Here is a 25,821-nt window from a genome sequence, read left to right as displayed (position 1 = left end):
GGGTAGGGGACCCCAGCTTGCTAGGCTGCTCTCCTGGAACTGGGGTCCAGCCGACCCCATCAGAGCAAGAGTCTAAGAGTCCCTCAGGGCTTTCAGCTGACCGCATGCGCACAGGGGTGGTGGCGGCGCGGGTGGAGATGGAGCCTTGGAGCGCCCCCTAAAGGGGAGAGAACCAGGATGGGGCCCACATGGGGCCGGGCCTGGAGTCCCACACCTGCTCAAAAGGCACTGCAGCCCTTGACTCAGAGGATTTGGGGGAAGGCTGTACGGAGTGCAGAGCCCCCTCTCAGCTGGTGGAAGGACGCTCCTGATGGGGTGTGGGGGGGGGACAGAAAAGCCCAGGAGGTCACCAAGGGGTCTGCTTAGAGACGGGAAGAGGGGCGCCTGAGGGGCTCAGTCGGTTGGGCATCTGACTTCAGCTCAGGTCATGATCTCGTGGTTCGTGGGTTCGAGCCCCGCATCGGGCTCTGTGCCGACGGCCAGCTCAGAGCCTGGAGCCTGTTTCGGATTCTGTGTCTCCCTCTCCTCTCTCTCTGCCCCTCCCCCACTCATGCTCTGTCTCTCTCAGAAATAAACATTAAAATTTAAAAAAAAATAAGGGAAGAGATTGGCTGCCATTTGCAGAGAGCCAAAGGGTGGGGAAGGAGCAGGTGTGGAGGGGGTGGGGAATCAGGACTCAATTTGGGGGAAATGGAGGATCAGAAAAGTTAAGGCCAAGGGCTCAGAGGAAGGCTGTGAACTGGTTTGGTCTGGTCCCCTCCCCAGGAGACACTGCCTGCCCCACCAACGTGAGGTACCATTTAAAATCACATCGGACATTGGGGTGCCTGGGTGGCTTAGTCGGTTAAGTGTCCGACTTTCGCTTGGGTCATGATCTCACGGTTCGTGGGTTCGAACCCCGCGTCGGGCTCTGTGCTGACTGCCAGCTCAGAGCCTGGAGCCTGTTTCAGTCTGTGACTCCCTCTCTCTCTGACCCTCCCCTGCTCATGCTGTCTCTCTCTCTCTCTCTCTCCTAGAAATAAAAAAATAAAATAAAATAAAATAAAATAAAATAAAATAAAATAAAATAAAATCACATCGGACACGCCAGGCCTAGTGCGCACCTGAGTCCTCAACGATCTCAGTCATCCCATGATGGGCGTTCTGACCCCCTTTGGGGGAAACAATAAGAGGCTCAGAAAGATCTTGGGCCAGGGCTCAGGTGCCTGTGTCCAAACAGTGAGTGTGTCTCCGGGATCTGTTTCTCCCCTTCCAGTCCCTCCCTCCCCTCCCCTTCTCCCTCAGGGAATCCAGGAGCCCGGGGGCCCCATTCCTGCTGTTTTATTTGCATAGCTCAGAACCGGGTGGCCCCATGCAAAGGCCCATGGGAAAGGCACTTAAAGGCAAGCGTCACTCTGCCCGGGACACTGTGAAACTGGCAACTGTGTGCCCGTCCACATCCCCAGGACTCAGGCGTGCCCAGAAGCATGGTTCCGGTGGAGGCGACATGGGCGCCCCCCAATGCGGACCGTGTCCAAGGCCTGCCAGGGTCCCGGGCCTGAGCGCGCTTCTCATTATCCTCTCACACCGCATCCAACCTCCCAGCAAACCCGGTCCCGTCCACCCCTGCCTTGTCCTCGCTTGGATCCTGGCACCAACTCCAGCTTCTTCGACTTTATTGCCAGTTTTCTTTGTGACCAAAGATGGCGGCCACCTTCCATCAGGGCTGCCTGCTTCCTTGTTCTCATTCTTATGGTCTCCCCGGAACTCCCTTTCAATGCAGGGGGGCCCATAAGTACAGAACTAATATTCCTGGCCTCTCAGGGGCTCAGGCGGTGTACGCCCACCACACGTCTACCTCAGCAGGGGCCCCATGTAACAGATCGGCATGGGGAAGCCAGCTGTACACGTCAGACGTTGTTCCTCAGGTCTACGTGTGGTGAGCACTGCGGACTCCTCGCCCCCCTCCAGTCCCTCCTCTGCTGAGGAAACCCCACAGTTGGTGGGAGCCTGCCTCAGTCCGAGGGGCTCATCCTGATGAGTCTAATCAGTGAACCCCACCACCGTTGGCAATAATTAGTTCAGGAAGGGGCACCTGGCCCAGTGCCAGCGGGATGCAAAGGGATATTTGCTGGGGGGTTTCCAGGCAAATGTAGAAAAAAAGATCACAGGTGTCAGAAGATTTTGTAGTTTGCTGACTGACCTGGAAGAAAGAATGAGGGAAGCCTCCTACGAGTTGGATGACTACCACACTCCCATACCTTGAGAGGTGTGGATTGGCAGCCAAAAAAGGAGGAAGTAAAAGATAAAGGATTTCCTTTAGGACCATCAGCTATGAGGCAAGCTGTGTGTGGTGAAATCTTACATCATTGGGAAACAGTGTGGACTATTGACTTGGCAATCAAGCCATAGATAAAACACCATTTTGCAAAGCCATTAACAAAGGTACTCATGACACATTCTTTGTGGGTTTTTTTAATGTTTATTTATTTTTGAGAGAGTGATAGACAGTGTGCACGCAGGGGAGGGGCAGAGAGAGGGAGACACAGAATCCGAAGCAGGCTCCAGGCTCTGAGCTATCAGCACAGAGCCTGACGTGGGGCTTGAACCCATGGATGGTGAGTTCATGACCTGAGCCGAAGTCAGATGCTTAACCGACTGAGCCACCCAGGCACCCTGACAAGCTTTCCTCTTAGAAAGGAAATGTATATTTATAAAGGAAGTTTCCATCTATAGAGAGGTCTCCTCTTCCTTACCAGGAATAGGGCGACTCTTTACAACTGTCATCCATGGAAAGGCAGGATTCACTCTGCATAACAAACCTTACAAAAGAATCCCTGTTTATACTTTTCCTGGTCACATTCTCTTAACTTGCCTCCCCCCTCCCAAAAACCTCAATGCCCTTTTCTTTTATTTTAGCCTCAGATGATATAGAAACCCAAGTTCTAAGCACTCCTTTGACTTATTCATCTCTGGGTGCTTTGCACATGTTGGTAAACTTCTGGTCATTTCTCTCTTGTCCATCTGTCTTTGGCCAGTTTCACTTATGGGGCCCGGATGGAAAACCTAAGATGGTGTTAAAAAGAATCAACCAGCTCCAAATGGAGTCACATGTGCTAAGCCCGTATCAGCAAACCAAGATTTCATGCTTGACCTAATTGCAGTTTCAAACTTCCCCAGAAATGTATTCTTAACCAGTCAGTCTGGAATGTCCTGGTTGGCACTGGGGAGGTAATCCACCTGATTGCCCATTTCATCCCCCAAAGAAAGGTGACTTGCCCCAAACAAACCTATTTTTAAAGTTTATGACTTCTTTGTCCCACTCCCCATCTGCCCTTAGAAACCTTTCCTTTTCTGCACCCCTGTGGAACTCCTTTCTACGTGCTAGATGGAGTATTGCCTGATTTATGAACTGTTGAAAAAGCCAATTAGATCTTTGAATGGACTCTGCTGAATTTTGTTTTTTAACATATTTGGTGGCAGTGGTGGGATCTGAACTGAACTTGTTTTTTGTTTTTTTTTTTATTTTATTTATTTTGAGAGAGAGAGAGAGAGAGAGAATCCCAAGCAGGCTCCACACCATCAGCATGGAGCCTGATGTGGGGCTCAAACTGATGAACCGTGAGATCATGACCTGCACCAACGTGGGATGCTTAACTGGCTGAGTCACCCAGGCGTCCCTGAAGTGAACTTCTGACAGCATTTGGGGATGAGAAACGTGGGCATGATACCCTATGAACCCTCTGAGTTCTCCTGAATCATCATTCTGTGGGTAAATTCCTCTTGGTTCTGAGTGAAGCTGTGTTCCATAGGGTTAATGAGGTTGAAACTAGCACATAGCCTTTATGTGAGAAGTAAGGGAGATGATTCATTTTCAGAAATAACAAATAAAAGCTGTGCTGTCTGGGAGCGCCTGGGTGGCTCAGTCAGTTGAGTGTCTGACTTCAGTTCAGGCTGTGATCTCATGGGTGGTGAGTTTGAGCCCCATGAGGGGCTCTGTGCTGACAGCTCAGAGCCTGGAGCCTGCTTCAGATTTTGTGTCTCCCTCTGTCTCTGCCCCTCCCTTGCTTGCGCTCTGTCTCTCTTTGTCTCTCTCTCTCTCTCTCAAAAATAAATACGCATTAAAAGAAAAAAGTTGTGCTGTCTGCTTAACAGTAGGTTTACAACCTATAGGATATATGTACAACACCCCTCCCCCAACGGCGTCCCAAATCCTTAGACACTTCACTTCCTGGTTCTTCTGCCCCTCTCCAATTTGTGGGCTTATTTTCGTGGACCTTTCAACCGGAATGCGCCAAAGAGCTGAAGTCTCTGCCTCACTTCAAGGAATGTACATTTGTTCCAATCAGACTGCTTTTTGCGTTACATCGTCATAGGCGACTTCCGGGTCAGGCGACTTCCGGCTGTCATCTCTGCGGTACTCAGCCAATGAGGAACCAGGGGAGGGACTTACATGCTAGGAGACAAATCGTCTGCGGTAACTGCCCCGCGTGCGCCTGTCCGTCAGACACCTGCTCTTGAAGAATGCGCTTCCCTTGCTTGGAGTCGCCACGTCCCTCCTTTGATTGGGTCAGTGGGCTTCTTTCTCACACTTTATGCGACGCTTTAAACAAAAGTCCACCAAGTTAACATACAGACACCCCCGTGTCTACCCTCAAAGTGAGACAGGGAAACTGAAGGGAACCCATGAAAAAAACCCATTTTCCCCGTTGCTTCCTTTCCTGCTTCTATCCTTCCCAGGACCTGCACCCCCCGCTTCCACATGCCTTAATGTATGTCTTCCTTGTAAAGGTCAACAGTTAATGGTTTCTTTGGAGGCTTCTAGCACAATAGCTAACATTTAACGAGTGACCAGGTCAAGTCATGAACGTTTGCCAAGACCCCTGACTGCAAACACCTTGATGCCAAGACCCCGGCTCCGGGGTGTGACTCATGAAGGATACCTGAGCCCTCATCCCTATGTGACCACCTCCTTGATGCCTGAGAGGACACGGACACCAGACACCGTCCCCAATAAAAACTCCAAACCCCCAAGCAAAGACGAGACCTCTTCTCCTTTTTGAGTCTCCCAGACACTTGTCTATATCTGCTCTCTCTACATCCTCCATAAACCCTGCTTTCACTTCCTGCTGGCTCGAATTCCATTTCCATCCTGCGTGAAACCAAGGACCCTCCCCTCTGGGTCCTTGGACTTGGCCTTGGCCTGCGTGCATCAAAAAGCACGTCCCTTACAGGATCCCTTACAAGTTGATAGGACTTTGAGGAATTTTCTGGGAAACTGCTGTGTTATTTTCTTATTAAACAGCCAAAGGAGGAGGCGCCTGCGTGGCTCAGCTGATTAAGCCTCTGACCTCGGCTCAGGTCATGATCTCATAGCTGGTGGGTTCCAGCCCCTTGTTGGGATCTGTGCTGACAGCGCAGAGCCTGGATCCTGATTCGGATTCTGTGTCTCCCCTTCTCTCTGCTTTCCCCCACTAGCGCGCACACACACACTCTTTCTCTCTCAAAAATAAATAAACTTAAAAAAGAAAAAAGCAGCCAAAGGAAAACTGAAATTAACAATGAAAAACCTTGCCAAATTCTGGTAAATACCAGAGCTCCAGATGGGACCCTTAGCAGAAGCCAACTAAGGGTGAGAATCGGTTGCACTCTCTTTCGGAACGCCTCTGGAATCCAAGGAGTTGTTATGTACTGCCAGAAATCTTTACTGCTTGACCTAACACCTACAAAGAAACTCTGTGGTCAGAAACTGGCCAAATTCCAGAGCCTAATAGAAACACATTTTAAGGACTTCTCCCCTAAGCTCAAATAAAACTATGCATCCAGAGGGAAAGAAAAACCTTCTGAAGCTCTTTAGAAGGACAACCTACGATGTCATTTAAGCTGCACATCCAACGCTTTGTAGACTTGAGAGCCACAGTCCTTACTTATCTTACAAATCTTTGTAAAACTAGAAATTCAGCTCTGCAAGCAGTTCAAAGTTCACTTATTCCTCCGCCTCCCATTCCAAAACTTCCCCTATTTATCTTAAAAGGCTTCTTACTTGCATTCTTCCCTGTGCTTTTGAGATGTAAATGCTAAAGTGGAACTTCAGGGAAGTAATTATTATCAAAATGAAAGCAGAAATTGGGAAGGTCATTTGGAAACCTGCACTCATGGGAAATCTTCAGCACGGGGAAGCTAGAAAGGGTCTGTCCGTGTTTGTGTGTTAGTTTGTGTCTCTGCATGCATTGTGTTGTAGATGTGTGGTACTTTCTACCTCCGGGGGTATTGTCAAAATTATTTTTTTTTAATTTTGTTTAATTTTTAATTTTTTGATTTTTTTGTTGTTTTTTTGTTGTTTAATTTTTTAAAATGTTTATTTATTTTTGAGAGAGAGAGAGACAGAATGAGAGCAGGGGAGGGGCAGAAAGAGGGGGAGACACAGAATCCAAAGCAGGCTCCAGGCTCTGAGCTGTCAGCACAGAGCCCGAGGCAGGGCTCAAACCCAGGAACAGTGAGATCATGACCTGAGCCGAAGTCAGACACTCAACCACTGTTGAGTGCCCCCCAGGGAACCACCCAGGCACCCCTAAAATACACATTTTAATTGTTTCCAGAGTTGTCAGCATTAGATATAACCGTGTAATGTCTCATAAAGCTTTTTTAAAAAAGATATATGTTCTTTTAAAAAAATTTTTTCGTAAGTTTATTTATTCACTTTGAGAGAGAGCACAAGTGGAGGAGGGGCAGAGAAAGAAAACCCCAAGAAGGCTCTGCATCATCAGCACAAAGCCCTATGCAGGGCTCGAACTCACGAACCAACTGTGAGATTGTGCCCTGAGCTAAAGTTGGATACCTAGGCCTCTAGGAATCATATGGAAAATTCCTTTAAGAAGCTTCCTCTTGACTTTATCTCCCCCAACTCCAGAGTATATAACCATTCACTTTGCACAATCCCGATGCAGCCCTATCTGCCCATGGGTCCTGTCCCCGTGCTTTAGTAAAATCACCTTTTTGCACCAAAGACTTCTTCAAGAATTCTCTCTTGGCCATGGGCTATGACCCCTCATTGCTCTGAAACCCTGTCACGATGTTGGAGCCCAGTGTGGGGCCAGAACTCATAACCCTGAGATCAAGACCAGAGCTGAGATGAAGAGTCAGATGGTTAACCCACTAAGCCACCCAGGCACCCTACTGGGTTTTTTGTTTTTTTTTTTTAAGTTTATTTGGGTAATCTCCACACTCCACCTAGGGCTGGAACTCATGACCTTGAGATCAAGAGTGGCATGCTCCTCCGACTGAGTCAGCCAGGTGCCCCTCCTATAAAGTTGTTGTGGGTGGTCTAAACATAGTTGTGGAGTCTCTCCCGAAGGGATGGTGGCCCTCATAACGGTAGACCCTATCGGGTGGGGGCAGGGTGCTGAAAGGATTCACCTGAGGCAGAACAAAGGAGATAGAAGTTTCCTGAATACACCTCAAGTGACTCAAGGGAGCAGTGGTCAGGACAGCCGAGGGGAGGCTGTCTGTAAGGAGGCAGTGGGTGGGGCCGTAGTTAAAGTAAGCCCGTGAGGAGGTATGGGGGCGTGTGGAATTTTCCCTTTCTCGGTCACTGTGCCTGGTTGTAAGTAGCCCATTTGGTCAGGTGGGGCCTATGGATGTTCTGAGGTGGGTCTCCCGTGGGCCCTTCTGTGTTCAGCCAGGTGGTCGCCCTGGGCCCTTGTGCCTTGACCAAGTTTCCATTGCTTGAGTTTGTTGTCTGAAGTGGCTTCTAGGGGTGCCCGGGTGGCTCAGTCTGTTAAGCATCAGACTCATGGTTTCGGCTCAGGTCATGATCTCGACGTTTCATGAGCTCGAGCCCCGCATCAGGCTCTGCGATGGCAGCATGGAGCCTGCTTGGGATTCTCTGTCTCCCTCTCTCTCTCTCTGCCGCTTCCCCACTCGTGCTGTCTCTCAAAATAAATAAATAAACTTAAAAAAAAAAGTGGCTTCTACAACAATTGTTAAGAACAAGCAGGGGTGCCTGGGTGGCTTGGTCGGTTAAGCATCCGACTTTCGCTTAGGTCATGATCTCGCGGTTCGTGGGTTCGAGCCCCGCATCAGGCTCTGCGATGGCAGCATGGAGCCTGCTTGGGATTCTCTGTCTCCCTCTCTCTCTCTCTGCCGCTTCCCCACTCGTGCTGTCTCTCAAAATAAATAAATAAACTTAAAAAAAAAAGTGGCTTCTACAACAATTGTTAAGAACAAGCAGGGGTGCCTGGGTGGCTTGGTCGGTTAAGCATCCGACTTTCGCTTAGGTCATGATCTCGCGGTTCGTGGGTTCGAGCCCCGCATCAGGCTCTGTGCTGACTGCCAGCTCGGAGCCTGGAGCCTGTTTCAGATTCTGTGTCTCCCTCTCTCTCTGACCCTCCCCTGCTCACGCTGTCTCTCTCTCTCTCTGTCCTAGAAATAAATAAAACATTAAAAAAATTAAAAAAAAAAGAACAAGCAAATTAAAGAGATGTAAGTAGGATAAAAGTTTTTAGGTGAACTTTTTTTAAAAATGTTTATTCATTTTTGAGATAGAGGACAAGCAGGGAAGGGGCAAAGAGAGAGGGAGACAGACAGGCTTCAGGCTGACAACGAGAGCCCAATGTGGGGGGCGAACTCACAAAGCTTGAGCTCATGACCTGAGCCAAAGTTGGTCGCTTAATCCACTGAGCCACCAAGGCACCTCTTAGGTGGACTTCTTAAATAGTTTTCCCTATTCCTTTGGGTAACCTGAAACCTTCAAGTTTTCCTAAGTGATGAGTTAAGTCCAATTCTTTGAATATCTAGATCAATTCGATTCATGAATCCTTGAATAAAGTCAACGAAATCTTCACGTTTACTCAGTTGAACTTTGTCGTTAACCACGGGTAGAGGAAAAGATTTTTTCCCTTTCCCTGTACTTTGCAAGGTGACTGTCGATAGGGGAAGACCCTTGGCTTGTCGGCCCTTCATGATGCCGCCAGGAGGAGGAAAGATCGTCATTGGAACTCATCCCTGGGCCTCTAATCCTGCCAGAGAGAAGCTTACATTTCGGAGAACAGGTTCGACTTGGGGTGTTGGGAAGCCCCGTGTAGCCACCTGTCGAAGCCTCACCAACGAGCAGACCTTCCCATGTCTGCCTGTGTGATTCCTGCAGCTACTTCTCAAATAGCTCCAAACTCGGACAGGGGAGGCAGGGTGGCGAGGAGATTAGAGCAGGTACTCTGTAGCCAGACTGCCTTAGGTTCAAGGTCAGGCTTGTCCCGTGCCTGGCTGTGCTGTTCGGTCTCTGCAACCTAAGTTTCCCCATGTGTGAAACGGGGTGAGATGCTACTTACCTCACAGGGCTGTGGCCAGAATAAATGAGCTAATATAGAGGGTGTTATTGATCTAAGGAATAGGGCTGTGTGTTAAAATAGATGGTGTCATGGTTAAATTCGTTGTTTTTTCTTTAAAAATTTTTTAATTAATTTTTTATTAAAAACATTTTAAAGCTTATTTATTTTTGAGAGAGAGAGACAGAGCGCTAGCAGGGGAGGGGCAGAGAGAGAGAGAGAGAGACACAGAATCTGAAGCAGGCTCCAGGCTCTGAGCTGTCAGCACAGAGCCCGACGCGCGGCTCCAACTCACGAGCCATAGGATCATGACCTGAGCGGAAGTCACTTAACAGATGGAGCCACCCAGGTGCCCCAGCTCTGGTTTTTCTAAGATGCCTCATATAAATAGGGCATCTTCGGGCTGATGACACCGCGACAGGAAGATATTAACCAGTATTATTACTATCAGCTCCTCCCGAATGCCCCGCTCGCTCTTGAGGGAAGGTCCTTCAGGAGACACAGGTTCTCTCTGTCTCTATGCCCATCTCTGTCCGGCCGTCTGTCTCTGTCCCTTTCTCCTGCTGAGCTCAAGCAGGGAAGCATGTCACACTGGGGTTGGCCGCCTTCCGTAATGTGAGGCTGAAGCTGAAACCAGCCCACAGCGCAGCCAACTGCGTCTCCAAGCAGCAGCCGGGCCAGCAGGTGTTGGTATGTTTCCTGTTACTTGCGGTCCATATTTGGAGTTCCTGTAGGGGGTGTGTGTGCACATGCACGCACGTGCGTGGGGGGGAGGGGGCACGTGCGTGGGGGGTGTGCGCATGCGTGTGTGCGCGTGTAAACGTTCTCTGGTGAGTTTCTGAGAGCTCTGAACACAGCCTGTTTTCACTAGTACTTTTTTGGCCTCTTACCTATTCCTGAGCCCCTGAGTAACCATTCTCTCTGACAGGCCTCTCTCCCCTACCCTGTGCTGCAGAGATCTCTGTGAAGCCCAGCCCGGCAGTCTAGTTGACTGGTAACTCCGAGATGTTCAAAGATGTTCACGGGGCGCCTGGGTGGCTCAGTCAGATCAGTGACAGACTTCGGCTTAGGTCATGATCTTGCGGTTTGTGGGTTCGAGCCCCGTGTCAGGCTCTGTGCTGAAAGCTCAGAGCCTAGAGCCTGTTTCCGATTCTGTGTTTCCCTCTCTCTCTGCCCCTCCCCTCACTCTATCTCTCTAAAAAATAAAAACAAACATGGGCACCTGGGGGGCTCAGTCAGTTGAGCGCTTGACTTCCGCTCAGGTCATGATCTCATGGTTCGTGGTTCGAGCCCCCTGTGCTGACAGCTAGCTCAGAACCTGGAGCCTGCTTCAGATTCTGTGTCTCCCTCTCTCTCTGACCCTCCCCTGCTCATGCTGTCTCTATCTCTCTCAGAAATAAATAAAACATTAAAAAAAAAAAATAAAATGAAATAAAAGCAAACAAAAAGATGTTCAGAGAAACCGGTACCCCATCTCACCCAGCACCACTGACAGCAGCAAACACTTTCATCTCTAACCCCCGGGGTTCGGGCCTTGTTACCTCCCTGCAGGCACCCAGCCATTCATCCCTGTCTCTTTTGCAACTCTCCGGCCAGTTACCCACCCTTGACAAAACCATCTCTGTCTCTCTTGAAATTGTTACTCTTTTCTTCTCAGAAGGTCATCTCCCCACAAAGGAGAGCAGGCTACAGAGATTTCACCTCCTCCTACATCAAATGAACCTTTGTTATGTAAATAGCCTAGTATTTTCTTTGCAAGAACATTAAACAGAAAAATGCTAAGTGAATAATGGTTCAAGGAGTCCCGGATATGGCTTGAAATCTCAAAAGCGGTGCCTGAGCTGCTGAGGTTTGAGAAACACGGCCTCAGAGAAACCCAGGGGATGGACCCAGATTGGGAGGCTTGGGCACAAGATTCACCCTCTCTCTTTCTTGGGTCTTCTCTTTATATGCATGGGTGCCCAGAGCCTAGATGCCCAAGTGAGGGTTGATGGTTGTCACCAAGCTGCACCAAGCGTCCAACAGAAAGATTCCATTTACGATGATTTAAAGTAAGCTGCGACTTCTAGGATGCTTTTGAAAGGCCCCTGTAGGTCAAGTCCACGTCCATGTTTCTCAATGCCCGTGGAAGGGTGGGAGATGTGGGAAGGGCTAGGAAAGAGGGGAGGGGAGGGGGCTGGCGAATATCCAGTTAAGCCGTGGAATGGGAGAGACCTGGGTTCAAGTCCAGGGTTTGCCACTTACTACATAGATGACATGGACAAACTAATCTCTCCATTTCCTCAGCTGTCAAGTGGAAATGACTAGTAATGAAACCTGCTTCCTGTACGGTGGGAACTGAATGAGATACGGGATATAAAAGGCTTTGAGCACTTGAAGCCCATAAGCTGGGGATGAAGAGGTAAGACTGATGACCCCATGAGGGAAGCATTAGACGGATCCGGAATGTGGGATTTGAAGAACAACCATTCTGAACTTTAAAAAGTCAAGTCATCAAAAAGAAAAGTATGTACTTGAGGGAAACTGTTCCCAACTAAAAAAGACTAAGGGCATGTAACAACCAAATGCCACGTGTGAATCTTGATTGAACTGAGACTTGAAAAAATTAAGAAGGGGAGGGAAGGGAGGGAGGGAGGAAGGAAGGAAAGGAGGGAAGAAGGAAGGGAGGGAAACCACTATAAGACAATCTTGAGATCATTAGGGAAATTTGAAATGGACCAAGGAGAAGATATTATGGACTTGGGGGGGATATTGGTAGTGTGGTTTTTGTTTTTAAGATTATTATTATTATTATTATTATTTAAGTAGGCTCTGCTCCCAGCGCAGAGTCCAATGCAGTGTTTGAACTCACGACCCTGAGATCAAGAAAGACCTGAGCTTATATCAAGAATCAGATGCTTAACCAACGGAACCATCCAGGAACCCCAAGGTTTAATTTAATTTAATTCAATTTTTAATTTTTTAAAAATATTTATTCATTTTTGAGAGACAAAGAGACAGATTATGAGCAGGGGAGGGTCAGAGAGAGAGGGAGACACAGAATCTGAAACAGGTTCCAGGCTCTGAGCTGTCAGCACAGAGCCCGACACGCGGTGTGAACCCATGAACCCTGAGATCATGACCTGAGCCGAAGTTGGACGTTCAACCGACTGAGCCACCCAGGCGCCCCTGTAGAGCATTTAGTAAGAGAATGACCTGGTTCTTATCTGATGTGTGCTTAACTATTTAAGATGAATGGTCATCATGTCTACAATTTACTCCCACATGATTCAGGAAAAAAAAAATAAGGACAAAGCAAACATGGCAAATCATGAACAGTTATTAAATCTGGACAGAGGTAATGGATGGGGCTTATTATACTGTTCTATCCACTGTTCTGTATGTTTAAAACTTTTTAGTAAAAAGAGGTATTTTGCGGGGCGCCTGGGTGGTTTAGTCGGTTAAGTGTCCAGCTTTCCGACTTTCGCTTAGGTCATGATCTCGCGGTTCGTGGGTTCGAGCCCCTCGTCGGGCTCTGTGCTGACTGCCAGCTCGGAGCCTGGAGCCTGTTTCAGTCTGTGACTCCCTCTCTCTGACCCTCCCCTGCTCACTCTTTCTCTCTCTCTCTCTCCTAGAAATAAATAAAAATATTAAAAAAAAAATAGGGGCGCCTGGGTGGCTCAGTCAGTTGAGGGTCCGACTTCACCTCAAGTCATGATCTCACAGTTGGTGGGTTTGAACCCCGTGTCGGGCTCTGTGCTAACAGCTCAGAGCCTCGAGTCTGTCTTCAGATTCTGCGTCTCCCTCTCTTTCTATCCCTTCCCGCTTGCATTGTTTCCCTCTCTCTCTCAAAAATAAATAAAACAAACAAATAAAAAAAACGCTATGAAACACATGCCTTCTAGAGTTGGGGGGATCTGTGATTGGGAGGGGGCGTGATGAGGAGGACTTCAACTTGAAGCAATGTTTTATTCCTTGGCTGGGTTGCCTGTTACGTGAGTGCTTACACTGTGAGAAACCATTTATGCTATATATTTATGGACTTTTTAGTGTGTATGTTACAGTGTGTGTGCGTGTGTGTGTGTGTGTGTGTGGATAAAACGTTTTCTTTCCTAGGGCTCCTGGGTGGCTCAGTCGGTTGAGCCTCTGACTCTTGATTTCGGTTCAGGTCATGATCCCAGGGTTGTAGGATCAAGACCTGAGTTGGGCTCTGCACTGAGCATGGAGCCTGATTGAGATTCTCTCTCCTCTCTTCCCCTGCGTTTCCCCTACCCACGTGTGCTTGCACATGTGCATGTTCTCTTTCTCCCTAAAAAAAAAGAATGATAAATAAATAAAAATGTTTCCTTCTTGTGGCAAAGGTTAAGTGAAGACACAGTCATGAAGGAGGCCCTGACGGCCATCTTAGGACAATTGGGTGACAATTCCCAAGATGGACGCCAACATGCTGAGGATGATGGGGGAGAAAAATGGACAGAGGTGTCCCTTGCTGCCATCACTGAGCTACTGCACCAAGCCAGGTGTTATGTACCTCCTGGTTATAGAGAGGAGAAGATGCCCTTATCTCCAAAGCCTCTTGGAATTGGGTTTCCTTTACTGTTTCCCAAAGCATCTTGGGAATTGTGTTGGGGGGGTCTGCAAGGCTGCCCTCGGGTTTGGTGGTTCACCAGGACTCAGAGGGTGTAATGCTCATAGTTGTAGTTTATTACAGCAAAAGGGAAAAGGTGCATGGGGAGAAATACACGGAGACCGGGAGCATGCTTCCAAGCGCCCCTCCCCCCACTTCCCGCCCCCCAGGGGAGCTCCCAGGGTGCAGCTTAGGTCCTTCAGCAATGATGGGTGACGGCACACGCCAAATGCTGTCTACCTGAGATGCTGACTCGAGCCTGGGAATCTAGGGTTTTCTTGGAGGCTGGCCATGGAAGCACACAGTGTTTGAAGCCCGACCAGGTCCTGAAACTCCAGAGCTTCAAGAGGAAAGGAGATGTTCAGCTACAAGTTATATTTTTTGCACAAACTATCTGGACAAACAAGCACAATGGTGGTTCAAGACCCCAAGTGTGCGAAACAGTCTTTTTTAAGAAAAATGTTTATTTATTTATTTTTGAGAGAGAGAATAGTCAGAGGACGGGCAGAGAGAGAGGAAGACACAAAATCTGAAACAGGCATCAGGCTCTGAGCCGTCAGCACAGAGCCTGATGTGGGGCTCGAACCCACAAACTGCGAGATCATGACCTGAGCTGAAATGAGACTCCCCCTTGACTGAGCCACCCAGGTGCCCCAAGACAATCTTATCAAAATATTCAATAGCTCCATTGCCGGGGGCTGATCGAGGGCCAGTCATGAAAACAGGTGCCTCTTGGGAATGCGTATCAGGCCTGCTGAATGAACTTGATTTCTACATAAATATCATCATCATCATTTGCATTCTTTTCTTTGAGTACATGGAAGTCCAGAGGGGTTAAGAAACTGAATGTGCCCAAAGCCACCCTAACAAATCCTGATGCTCTTCAGTCTCTGGCTTGACTGATTCAAGTTGGCCACGCCCCCCCCTTCGGGGGGGGGGGGGCCCTTTCCAGCCCAGAGTAAACACGGATGTTTCTTCTGGACTTGGCCTAAAGGCCTGCAGCCCTCTTCCCTAGAATATCGAGATTTCCCTGAAATCCTTATAAAGGAGGAAAAGGGAGGAGAAATCCTAAAAGGTAAAGGAAAGGGTGGCAGAGGAAGACCACACAAAGGGATAGATCTGTCAACACATTTCCCAAAGTTGGAACTCAACCGTTGGGGGAGCAGTGCACTCTGGGACAGAAAGAGGGGCCCAGAACTTGCAGGAGGGACTTGGAGGGGAGGGTTTAGGTGGGACCAGGGGGGCAAGTGGAAAGGGGAGCTGGAATCCAGCTGTGTTCGCTGGCTGCCTACTCCCTCTTCCCAGGCAGCCCAACATTTAAACCCTGCACCCCGCAAATGGGAGGAACTATTCTATAAAGCAACACTTTTGGAATTGTGGTTATACTATTGTATATATTTTTAAGTAAGCTCCATGCCCAGTGTGGGGCTTGAACTCACAACCCTGAGACCAAGAGCCACATGCTCTACCGACTGAGCCAGCCAGGGGCTCCTGGAATTGGGATTGAAAATCATTCTTGGAGGGCATTTGGGAAACTGAGGAAGGTTTTAAAAAGGTTTTTTTAACGTTTATTCATTTTTGAGAAACAGAGAAAACAGAGCGTGAGCGGGGGAGGGGCAGAGAGGGAGATAATCCACAGCGGGCTCCAGGCTCTGAGCTGTCAGCACAGAGCCCGGCGTGGGGCTCAAACCCACTGACCGCGAGATCATGACCTGAGTTGAAGTCGGACACTCAGCCAACTGGTTGAGGCGCCCCTGGAGGAAGGTTTTTGTTACAGGATTAGGGTGAGCCACCATCACTTCCTGGACAGGGGACCAGGGCACCAAGATGCCAAATGTCCCATGAGGCTTCCCACAGTGCCCCAGACAGAGAGTCCCACACTCCAATCCATGAGACAGTCGTGGAGGTAAAGAACCTGTTTATAATTACCCCGGTCCAGCCCTGAGCTCCATATACCCATAAACAAAGTCATACATTTTCCAGGAATCAAATAGAGCTTACAAGGGAGGTTTGTTCATTGTTCGCCATTGGATTCTTCAAACCACGAATACGGTATACTGTGTCAGTTTTGTTTGTGGCAGTCAGAGAGCATTCAGGAAGATTCTGCGCCTGGTACACATTCCCAGCCCCATCATTATGTCTTTCAGCTTTATCAGGCCCGAGTCTTTCATTAGTATATTACAAATTACTTTACTCTTATTCTTTCTTTATATCACAATAAGGGCATTATCTTGATTAAAAAAAAAAACAAACCTTTTTGTATGTGGGTAGGTTATATTGTCTGTAGATTTTATTTCAGGGTGGTAAAAGGAGCATTAAAAAATATTTATTATAATGCTAATCTACAGTGATAAAAATCAGAACAGCAGTTACTCAGGAGGGTGGGCGGTGGGTGGTGAGAAGTTTGACTGCAAAGAGGCACAGAGGAACTTTCTGGAGCGATAGCCGTTGTTCTTTACCTTGACTGGGGTGGTATACAACTGTCAAAAGTCATTGAACTGTACGCTCAAAGTGGGCTTGTTGCATTGCAATTGTAATGGAAATTATAACATCACTCAGGTTGAATAAAACATAAATTTTAAAATATCTGTGCAGGGGCGCCTGTGTGGCTCAGTTGGTTAAGCATCCAACTTTGGCTCAGATCATGATCTCACAATTCGTGGGTTTGGGCCAGCCGTTGGGCTCTGTGCTGACAGCTCAGAGCCTGGAGCCTGCTTCAGATTCTGTTTCTCCCTCTCTCTCTGACCCTCCCCTGCTCATGCTGTGTGTGTCTCTCTCTCAGCAATAAATAAAACATTAAAAAAATTAATAAAAATATCTGTGCAGAAAATTTTTTAAATACATATATGTTACAGAAAGGAGGCCTTGGATCTGCTGAGGCCTTGAGATTAATTAGGTGGATTTGTATGGGAATCTGAAAACAAAGATGAAACAATAGCAGAAGAGATCATTTCAGCCAATGCTGCTTTGTGAATTTCACACAAGTTATGCAAAACTTTCAACTAGATAATAAATGCGCAGATGTGTGTGCAGGTTGGGTTGTGATTTGAATACATTTCTTATTCTGAATTGCAGACAAAAAATTTTGAGGGGTGCCTGGGTGGCTCAGTTGGTTGAGCGCCTGACTCTTGATTTTGGCTCAGGTCATGATCCCAGGGTCATGGGATTAAGCCCCACGTAGGGCTCTGCGCTGAGTGTTGAGCCTGTTTGGGAATGTCTCTTTCTCTCTCTCTCTCCCTCTCTCTCCTCTGCCTACCTCCCCTGCTCGCACTCTCTCTCTAAAAATAAAACAAAAACCAAAAAACTCTGAAAACCACACTCTAAAATAGAAATTGCCACACTTTCAAAGTGATCACTCATATTTCAGCACAAAGCAGACTCAGGGCAACAGCTTCGCTGATGGTGATGGATGTCGATCTGTCTTTTCACATCATTTTCTTTTTTTCTTTTTAAAATTTTTTAAAAGTTTATTTATTTTTGGGGTGCCTGGGTGGCTTAGTCGGTTAAGCGTCCGACTTTCGCTTAGGTCATGATCTCGCGGTTCGTGGGTTCGAGCCCCGCGTCGGGCTCTGTGCTGACTGCCAGCTCAGAGCCTGGAGCCTGTTTCAGTCTGTGACTCCCTCTCTCTCTGACCCTCCCCTGCTCATGCTGTCTCTCTCTCTCTCTCCTAGAAATAAATAAAACATTAAAAAAAAGTTTATTTATTTTTGAGAGAGACAGAGTGAGACTGAGTGGGGAGGGGCAGAGAGAGAGGGAGACACAGAATCCGAAGCCGCCTCCAGACTCCGAGCTGTCAGCACAGAGCCCAAAGCGGGGCTTGAACTCATGAACTGTGAGATCATGACCTGAGCTGAAGTCAGATGCTCAACCGACTGAGCCACTCAGGTGCCCTCCTGCCACATCGTTTTCTTAATAGATTCTTTTATAACAACCTTATCAGATGTGATTAGATCATCCTCACTTTACTCCAGAAGCTCACCAGTCAGGAGCTTATCTGCAAGCAGATGAGATGCAGTAACATTACTTCTTTTTTTTTTTTTTTTTAATATTTTTTATTTATTTCTAGGAGAGAGAGAGACAGCGTGAGCAGGGGAGGGTCAGAGAGAGAGGGAGTCACAGACTCTGAAACAGGCTCCAGGCTCCGAGCTGGCAGTCGGCACAGAGCCCGACGCGGGGCTCGAACCCATAAACCGCGAGATCATGACCTAAGCGAAAGTCGGACAGTTAACCGACTAAGCCACCCAGGCGCCCCACAGTAACATTACTTCTAATAACGGAAACTACAGGGAAGGGAGAAAGAAGGTGGTTGGGTAAGAAATCTAAATCTTCATCTTTCATAATTTAGACTTAATACATAATGTCTAAATTTGACCAATCCAGCATTAACACTCACAAAATGAGAAAAATACAAATCATATCACACATGAAGGGCTAATTTTCCTAATATGCATACAGATTACTAAGCTTTGGAATGGGAAGGTCATTGTCACCATCACCATCAACGTCAGCAAAAGGTCAAGAAACAGGGTGGTCTGAGACTTTTCAAGAATGATACAGATTTTCCTTGACTTATGATGGGAGTATGTCCTGATGAACACATCATAAGTTGAAAGTACTAAGGACACCTGTGTGGTTCAGTTGGTTGGGCATCTGACCGGCTCAGGTCATGATCTCACAGTTTGTGGGTTCAAGCCCTGTGTTGGGCCCTGTGCTGACAGCTCAGAGCCTAGAGCCTGCCTCGTATTCTGTGTCTCCCTCTTTCTCAGCCCCTTCCCTGCTCACGCTGTGTGTCTTTCCTTCAAAATTAAATAAACATTTAAAAAAAAATTTTTTTTAAGTTGAAAGTACTAGAAGTCAAAGACGCATTTGATGTATCCAACCTGCTGAACATCAGAGCTTAGCCTAGCTGATCTTAAACATGCTCAGAACTCTTACATATTAGCCTACAGTTGGGCAAAATCACCTAGCACAAAGCCTATTTTACAATAAAGTGTTGAATATCTTATGTCAATATTGAATGTTGGACTGAAAGTGAAAAACAGATGCTTATAAATGTATTGGTTATTGACCCTCATGATCGCGGGGCTGACTGGGAGCCATGGTCCCCTGCCTCTTCCCAGCATTGTGAGAGGGTATCATCCTGCATAGCACTAGCCCCAGAAAAAATCAAAATCCAAAATTTGAAATATAGTTTCTACTGAATGCGTATTGCTTTTGCACCATTGTAACAGTCGAAAGATCATAGGCTGAATCATCATCGTACATTGGGACCACCTGTATTACCCATGAGAGGGCAAGGGAACGATGCCTTCAAACTTCTGAAGGAAACGACTTCCTGTCCCTGAATTCTATAGCCAGCCAAACTATCAGCTGAGAGAGGGGGGATAGCTGAAGACATTTTCTGAAGCACAAGCTTTAAAACATTTACCTCCTGAGAAACCTTCCTCAAGAAGCTGGGGGATGGGCTTTATAAAATGAAAGCATCACTCAGGAAAAGAAGGAACTGAGATCCCAGGCACACAGGGGGCCCTTCACAGGAGGGAAGTGAGGGGAACCCCAAGGATGATGGAAATCGCAGCATGGCAGCTGGTATCAAGATTACAGGTCAACCAGTCCGAGTAGGACCACATGACTCCAGGGACGTGCATGTTGAGGGCTGTCACTCCCAGCACGCCAACTGCCATCGTACTTTTTGGTTTTGTTTTGATTAAAAAAAATTTTTTTTTGGTCTTTATTTATTTTTGAGAGAGAGAGAGAGAGCACACAAGTGAGAGAGGGAGACACAGAATCTGAAGCAGGCTCCAGGCTCTGAGCTGTCAGTACAGAGCCTGATGCGGGGCTTGAGCCCATGAACCTTGAGATCATGAACTGAGCCCAAGTCGGACGCTCAACCGACTGAGCCACCCAAGCACCCCAGGTTTTGTTCTGATTTTTAACCTGAGGAGAGAATGGCTGGGTGGACACGAACCACATTCTTGTCTGTGGTTGACTTGTCTTAGCCATGATAGAGACCCTGTTCTTCCTCCCCGACTGGCTGCTGGATCCACACCCAAGGGGCTCATTTCTCCCCCAATAAACGTGCTTCTTGGCTCCCACTCATGACAGCTGTGGAAGGCTGGGGGTGTTCCTCAAGGTGGAAGACACGAGGCTGACCACATTCGGGCCGGCTGGGCGGGACATGGCCCACGCGTCTGCCATGACAGTTACACTCATTTACATACGGTTAGCCATGTGCTTTCTAGGATTCACTCATGCCCTCACCCACTGAATTCTCCAGAAGGGGTTTGTGTAGACTCTCAAGGAAGCTGACACCAGGTAATGACCTGGATATGGTCCAGCTCATCCTCTCCCAAGGATTTCCACTTAAGAGTGGCCAGTGCGCCCTTTCCTTACACAGATAGATGGTTCTTGCTCTTTAACCTTTTCTTTTCTTGCAGAAAGCTTTCTTGTTTCCCTTGGGGCCATGGCTTGGGAGAGAGCTCCAGTGTGGTTACAAAGCCTCCCAGTGGCTGCAGGGAGAGGTTCAGGCACGAGCCCTGACACCAGGGGGATGCCAGATGGACCCCCTCAAAGGCCGCTGGGTTCCAGTAATTTCTAGTCATGGTTGCATTCTCTTATCATTTTTTAAAAACTCAACCATAACAGTGGATAAATAGGTATTATTACATACTAGGATCACAGTTATGGTGAGAAAGATGAACCTAGAATTTGTAGTCTAACTGATAATACTGTACTGACAGAAATTTCTTAGTTTTGACAAATGTGCTGTGTTTTTTAAAAAAATTTTTAATATTTATTTTTGAGAGAGACAGAGCGTGAGTGGGGGAGGGTCAGAGAGAGAGGGAGACAGAATTCGAAGCAGGCTCCAGGCTCCGAGCTGTCGGCACAGAGCCTGATGTAGGGCTCAAACCCACAAATCGCGAGATCACGACCTGAGCTGAAGTCGGACGCTTAACTGAATGACCACCCAGGTGCCCCAACTGCTGTGGTTTTGGAAGATACTAGATGCTAACGTCAGGAGAAAAGGGGCAAAGGGTATACTATACTGGAGCACTCTGTACTACCTTTGCAACTTTCTGTCCATTTAAAATTATTCTAAAATTAAAACAGTGGGTGCCTGGGTGGCTCAGTCCATTAATCACCCAACTGTTGATTTTGGCTCAGGTCTGGATCTCACACGGTTCGAAGTCCAAGCCCCACATCTGGCTTCTTGGGGACACCATGGAGTTTTCTTGGGATTCTCTCTCTCCTTCTCTCTCTGCCCCTCTCCCACTTATGCGCATGTGTGTGCATGCTCTCTCGCTGTCTCTCAAAAGTAAATAAATTAAACTTAAAAAAATAAAAAATAAACTTAAAACATTAAAAAAAAAAAATGCCCCAGGACCGCCTGGCTGGCTCAATGGGTAGAGCATGTGACTCTTCTTTTTCTTCATCTTTTTTTTAATATAGCAGTTTCTTATAAGGCATAGATTTTTTTCTAAAGTTTATTTTATTTTTGAGAGAGAGAGAGAGCATGAGCAGGGGAGAAGCGGAGAGAGAGGGGAACAGAGGACCCGAGGCACAGGCTCCTCGCTGACAGCAACGAGCCTGATGTGGGGCTCGAATTCACCAACCGAACTCACCAACCGTGAGATCATGACCTGAGCTGAAGTCGGGCACTCAACCGACTGAGCCGCCCAGGCCCCCCAGAACACGTGACTCTTGATCTTGGGGTCGTGAGTTCAAGCCTAGAGCTTACTGAAAAAAAAAAAAAAAAGGATAAATCAATTTAAAAAATAAAAAAAAAATGTCAACCATTATGGGGTTAGAGGATGGAGGAACTGAAAACAGGTACTGGGCACAGGAGCTGAGCACTATAAAGAAAGGGAAGAGACAAATTAACACAAGAGGCCATGATAATGGTTACATGGGACTTGGAGGGGGGGACATGCAGGGTGCTCAGGCACTGATTGTGAGCTGGTTCTTTACCCAGGTGACGAGTTTACAGGCTTTTAAACTATTCTTCTTTAGCTGTACATAGGGGTCTTATACTCTGTACCGTGTTCTATGAAACATAATGCAGTATTTGGGTGGTGTCTTACGCACAGCCTAGTAGTGATCTACTACCACCAATGACACCCCAGCCAGAGTGACCGCACATGTCACAGGCATTCAGTTCTGTGTTCCCGGGGAAAACCCTCCCCACCGAAACAACGCCAACTTCCTAAAGACTATTCTACTCAATAAACATGTGTTTCACCATTTTGTTACTTCTTCTCATACCACCAACACCTTTCTCACAGTGGCCATGCTCGTAGTATATAATAATACCTGTTTTTAAGGTATCATGGGTCCTAAATGCAAGTTAACCACATTCAGTGGTGTTTTGTTATCGTTCTCAGATTTCAACTTCAGCCCAAGCTTTATCTAAATCTCTGTTCAGTGATCAACTCTAATGTTTGAGGGAAAACAGGACGTTGGTGTGGTGGCTTACCCAGAGGGTGGTACTTTATGCTTGGCTTTCCTCATCTGTGAAATGGGTATAATGAAATCCTTACCTCACACCCTTGTTAGGATGTGGGAAGCACTTAAATGAGTTTTTTGTTTATTTTTTTAATGTTTATTTATTTTTGAGAGAGAGAGAGGAGACAGAGCTTGAGCAGAGGAGGAGCAGAAAGAGAGGGAGACATGGAATTCGAACCAGGCTCCAGGCTCCGAGCTGTCAGCACAGAGCCTGACACCGGGCTTGAACTCATGAACCTCAAGATCACAATCTGAGCCAAAGTTAGATGCTTAACCAACTGAGCCACCCAGGTGCCCCATTGATGTGTAAACACTTAGAATGGCACCCTAGCACCCACTAAGTACTCTGGAAATATTCTTTTTTTAAAAAGACAGAGTTTTTTAAACGTAATTTAAAAAATTTTTTAATGTTTATTTTTGAGAGAGACAGAGACAGAGCTCGAGTGGGGGAGGGGCAGAGAGAGTAGGAGACACAGAATCCGAAGCAGGTTCCAGGCTCTGAGCCATCAGCACAGAGCCTGACACGGGGGCTCGAACTCACGAACCATGAGATTATGACCTGAGCTGAAGATGGACACTTAACCGACTGAGCCACCCAGGCACCCCAAGGTAATTTTAAATAACTTCTGTTTTTAACTCTTATATATTGGCTTTAAAGTCAATCCTTCCTTACCCTTCTTAATGTAACTCTAATGGAAAATGTAGCCAAACAATGGAACAACAGATAGGTTGGTACCTACTGATGAGAGCTCACATTTGCTAAGGGTTTACTCCATTCCAGGCTTCAATTTCTGGCTATTATAGTACCATCACTCCTGCCCCATGATTGGACAGTGTTGGGAGGTACCCCTGAACTTGAGGCCTGAAATCCAGGATGTGATGGCTCATGTCTCTGGGCAGTGGGCATGGGAAATGAGTCTCAGCTCTTCTTACTAAGGCCTGATCTCAAGTAAGTGAGTTCACTTCTCTGAGCCTCAGTTTCCCGTTCTAGAACATGAGGGTGTGAGGAGGAGTGTGGAATCCACACAATCACACTCGTGGCACCTGACACATAGTGAGCACCCAACTGGCTCAGGCCATGATTATAAGGATGAAGCCTCAGGTAGGCGGGAGACTGAGCGTTGGGGGGGGTACCCTGGGCCTGTCACGGGAAGCTTCCACATCCAAGAGGGTGAGTCACCCTTCCTTCCTACCATAATTTGAGGCAGGAGGTGAGCTGTGCCCTGGTCACGTCCTCACCTCTAGTGGCTCACAGGTCCCCTGATACATGACATCATAGTCAGGATGAAATCATGGAGCCCAAAGGTTGGGATGAAAGGAAGGTGTTCTCTGCTGGTCTCTTCCTCCCAATCCCAAACTCTTTTTTAATTTTTTAGTGTTTATTTTTGAGAGAGAGACAGAGAGATAGAGCATGAGCAGGGGAAGGGCAGAGAGGGACAGAGACACAGAATCTGAAGCAGGCTCGAGGCTTAAGCTGTCAGCACAGAGCCCAATGCAGGGCTCGAACTCACGAACCGTGAGTTCATGACCTGAACCGAAGTCGGACGCTTAACCGACTGAGCCACCCAGGAGCCCCCAATCTCAAATATTTGAACCCAGAACTTTCAGGTTCTTCTTGAAGCAGCAGGGGCCCGGGGGGGGGGGGCGGGCAATGGCCATGGTTACCCCTGGCGAAGAAGGTGGTGTGGACATAAAGATGGGCTCACGTTCCCAGTAGTGAGGATCCATTCGTGTATGCACTCACTTAACAAACCTTTATTGTATATCGACTGTGTACCAGGCAGACAAGATCCTTGCCTTCTTGAAGCTGACCATCTAGAGGGACAGGTAGATAGACATAACACAGAGGGAAATACTCTAATCTGTTAGAAAGTGAGGAGTTCCATGTGGAAATATTGGGCGAGGTGAACTCAGGGCAGGGCCAGTAAACTGCAGCCTGCAGATAAAATCTAGCCCATCATTCGTTTTTTGTATGGTTCCTGAGCAAAGAACGGTTTTTACTCCTTTTAATGGTTGGGAAAAGGAAATCTACAGAAGATTTTGTGACACGTAAAAATCACATGAAATTCACATGTCAGTGTCCATAAATAAAGTTTTATTGGAGCACAGCCATGCTCACTGTTACATATTGTCGATGGCTGTTTTTGTGTTATAACCACAATTATAACACGATTGTTATAATATTATTGTGTTATAATATAATAACACAATTACACCACAACTGTCTCTGCCAGAGACCACATGGTCTGCAAAAGCCTAAACCATTTAATGCTTTGGTCTTTATAGAAAAAGTTCCCAGATCCCTGGCTTAGGGGATTGGGAATGGTATGTGAAGGTGGATTGTGATTTTAGATTAGAAACTCAAGGAGAGCCTCACTGACAAAGTGACATTTGGGTAAAGCCTGAAGGAAAGAGGGAGGGCGCTATGCTAGCACTGGGGAAGAATGTTTCAGGGAGAGGGAGCAGCCAGTGCAAAGGCCCTGAGGTAAGAATGTCTGCTGTGTTCAAGGAACAACGTGGAAGCCCCTGTGTCTGAAGCAGAGTGAGCAAGGTGGGGCGGGGGGGCGGGGAGGCAAGTGGTGAGAGAGGAGGACAGAATGGTAATGGGGAAGGTCGGGAAGGTCGTGTGGGGTAGGCGACAGGGAGGACTCTGGCTTCTATCCTGAATGAGATAGAGTCACAGGAGGGCTCTGGGCAGGGGAGGGGGCGGTAACAAGCTGTGTCCGGTTACACGTGGGGAAGGCTGCTGGGTCAGGCTGGGGCAGGGAGATGAAGGAGAGAGCTGCTGAGATTGTCCCAGAAGGAGATGATGGGTAGATGCTGGGGAAGGGAGAGAAGTGGGCCTTCTCTGGGTACATCTGAGGGTGGAGTTGACAGTGTTTCTCAAGAGATAATATCCTAACCGGGGAAAAGCCTTTCCTAAAAGTGTTCACGTCCCAGGCTTTCAAGTCACTCATGTCAGAGTTTTAGTAGCAGGGTGACTCCATACCACCTATGTGCTCTTAGGGAAGTTGCTCAATCTCTCTTAGTCTCAGTTTCCCCATCTGTCAATGGGGTTAATAACCGGGGTGCAGTATCAATGAGCTCATTCATGCAAAGTGCTCGTCATGACGCCTCGCACACGGAACGGGCTCCCATGCAAGGCAGCTTTGATAATGAGGATCCTGCCCCAGGAAGGACCCCAAGACCTATCGGCCCAGGTCGCTGTCTCTGAGGTGCAGACCACACTTTCCGGAAGCAATCTGTCCATTCACCTCTCGCTCCCTGGACCCCACACTCCAGTAAAATGGGCCTCCTAATGTGTGCGTTACAGACAGTCAGGGCCACAAAGGGAACTATTCCCTAGACACGGCTCCCGGCCCACATCAAGTGCTCAGGAATCCATTCCTGCTCTGTTCTTCCCATGACCAC

General features: G+C 47.6%; 1 protein-coding gene across 1 annotated transcript in view; it reads left to right on the top strand.

The window, feature by feature from the left end:
• The first annotated feature begins 8,901 nt into the window (after positions 1-8,901).
• The window catches only part of ACP7 (acid phosphatase 7, tartrate resistant (putative)), a 39,405-nt gene continuing 22,485 nt past the window's right edge, over positions 8,902-25,821 (top strand). Inside the window, exons 1-2 of the mRNA XM_039244784.1 lie at positions 8,902-9,029; positions 11,589-11,703. The gene's annotated coding sequence lies outside the window, so the exon portion shown is untranslated. The remainder of the gene's footprint in view (positions 9,030-11,588; positions 11,704-25,821) is intronic.

The sequence above is a fragment of the Hyaena hyaena genome, unplaced genomic scaffold (genome assembly GCF_003009895.1).
Source record: "Hyaena hyaena isolate Hyena2069 unplaced genomic scaffold, ASM300989v1 scaffold_9, whole genome shotgun sequence".
In the NCBI taxonomy this organism is placed as follows: domain Eukaryota; kingdom Metazoa; phylum Chordata; class Mammalia; order Carnivora; family Hyaenidae; genus Hyaena; species Hyaena hyaena.
This window is presented reverse-complemented; position numbering and strand designations above follow the sequence as displayed.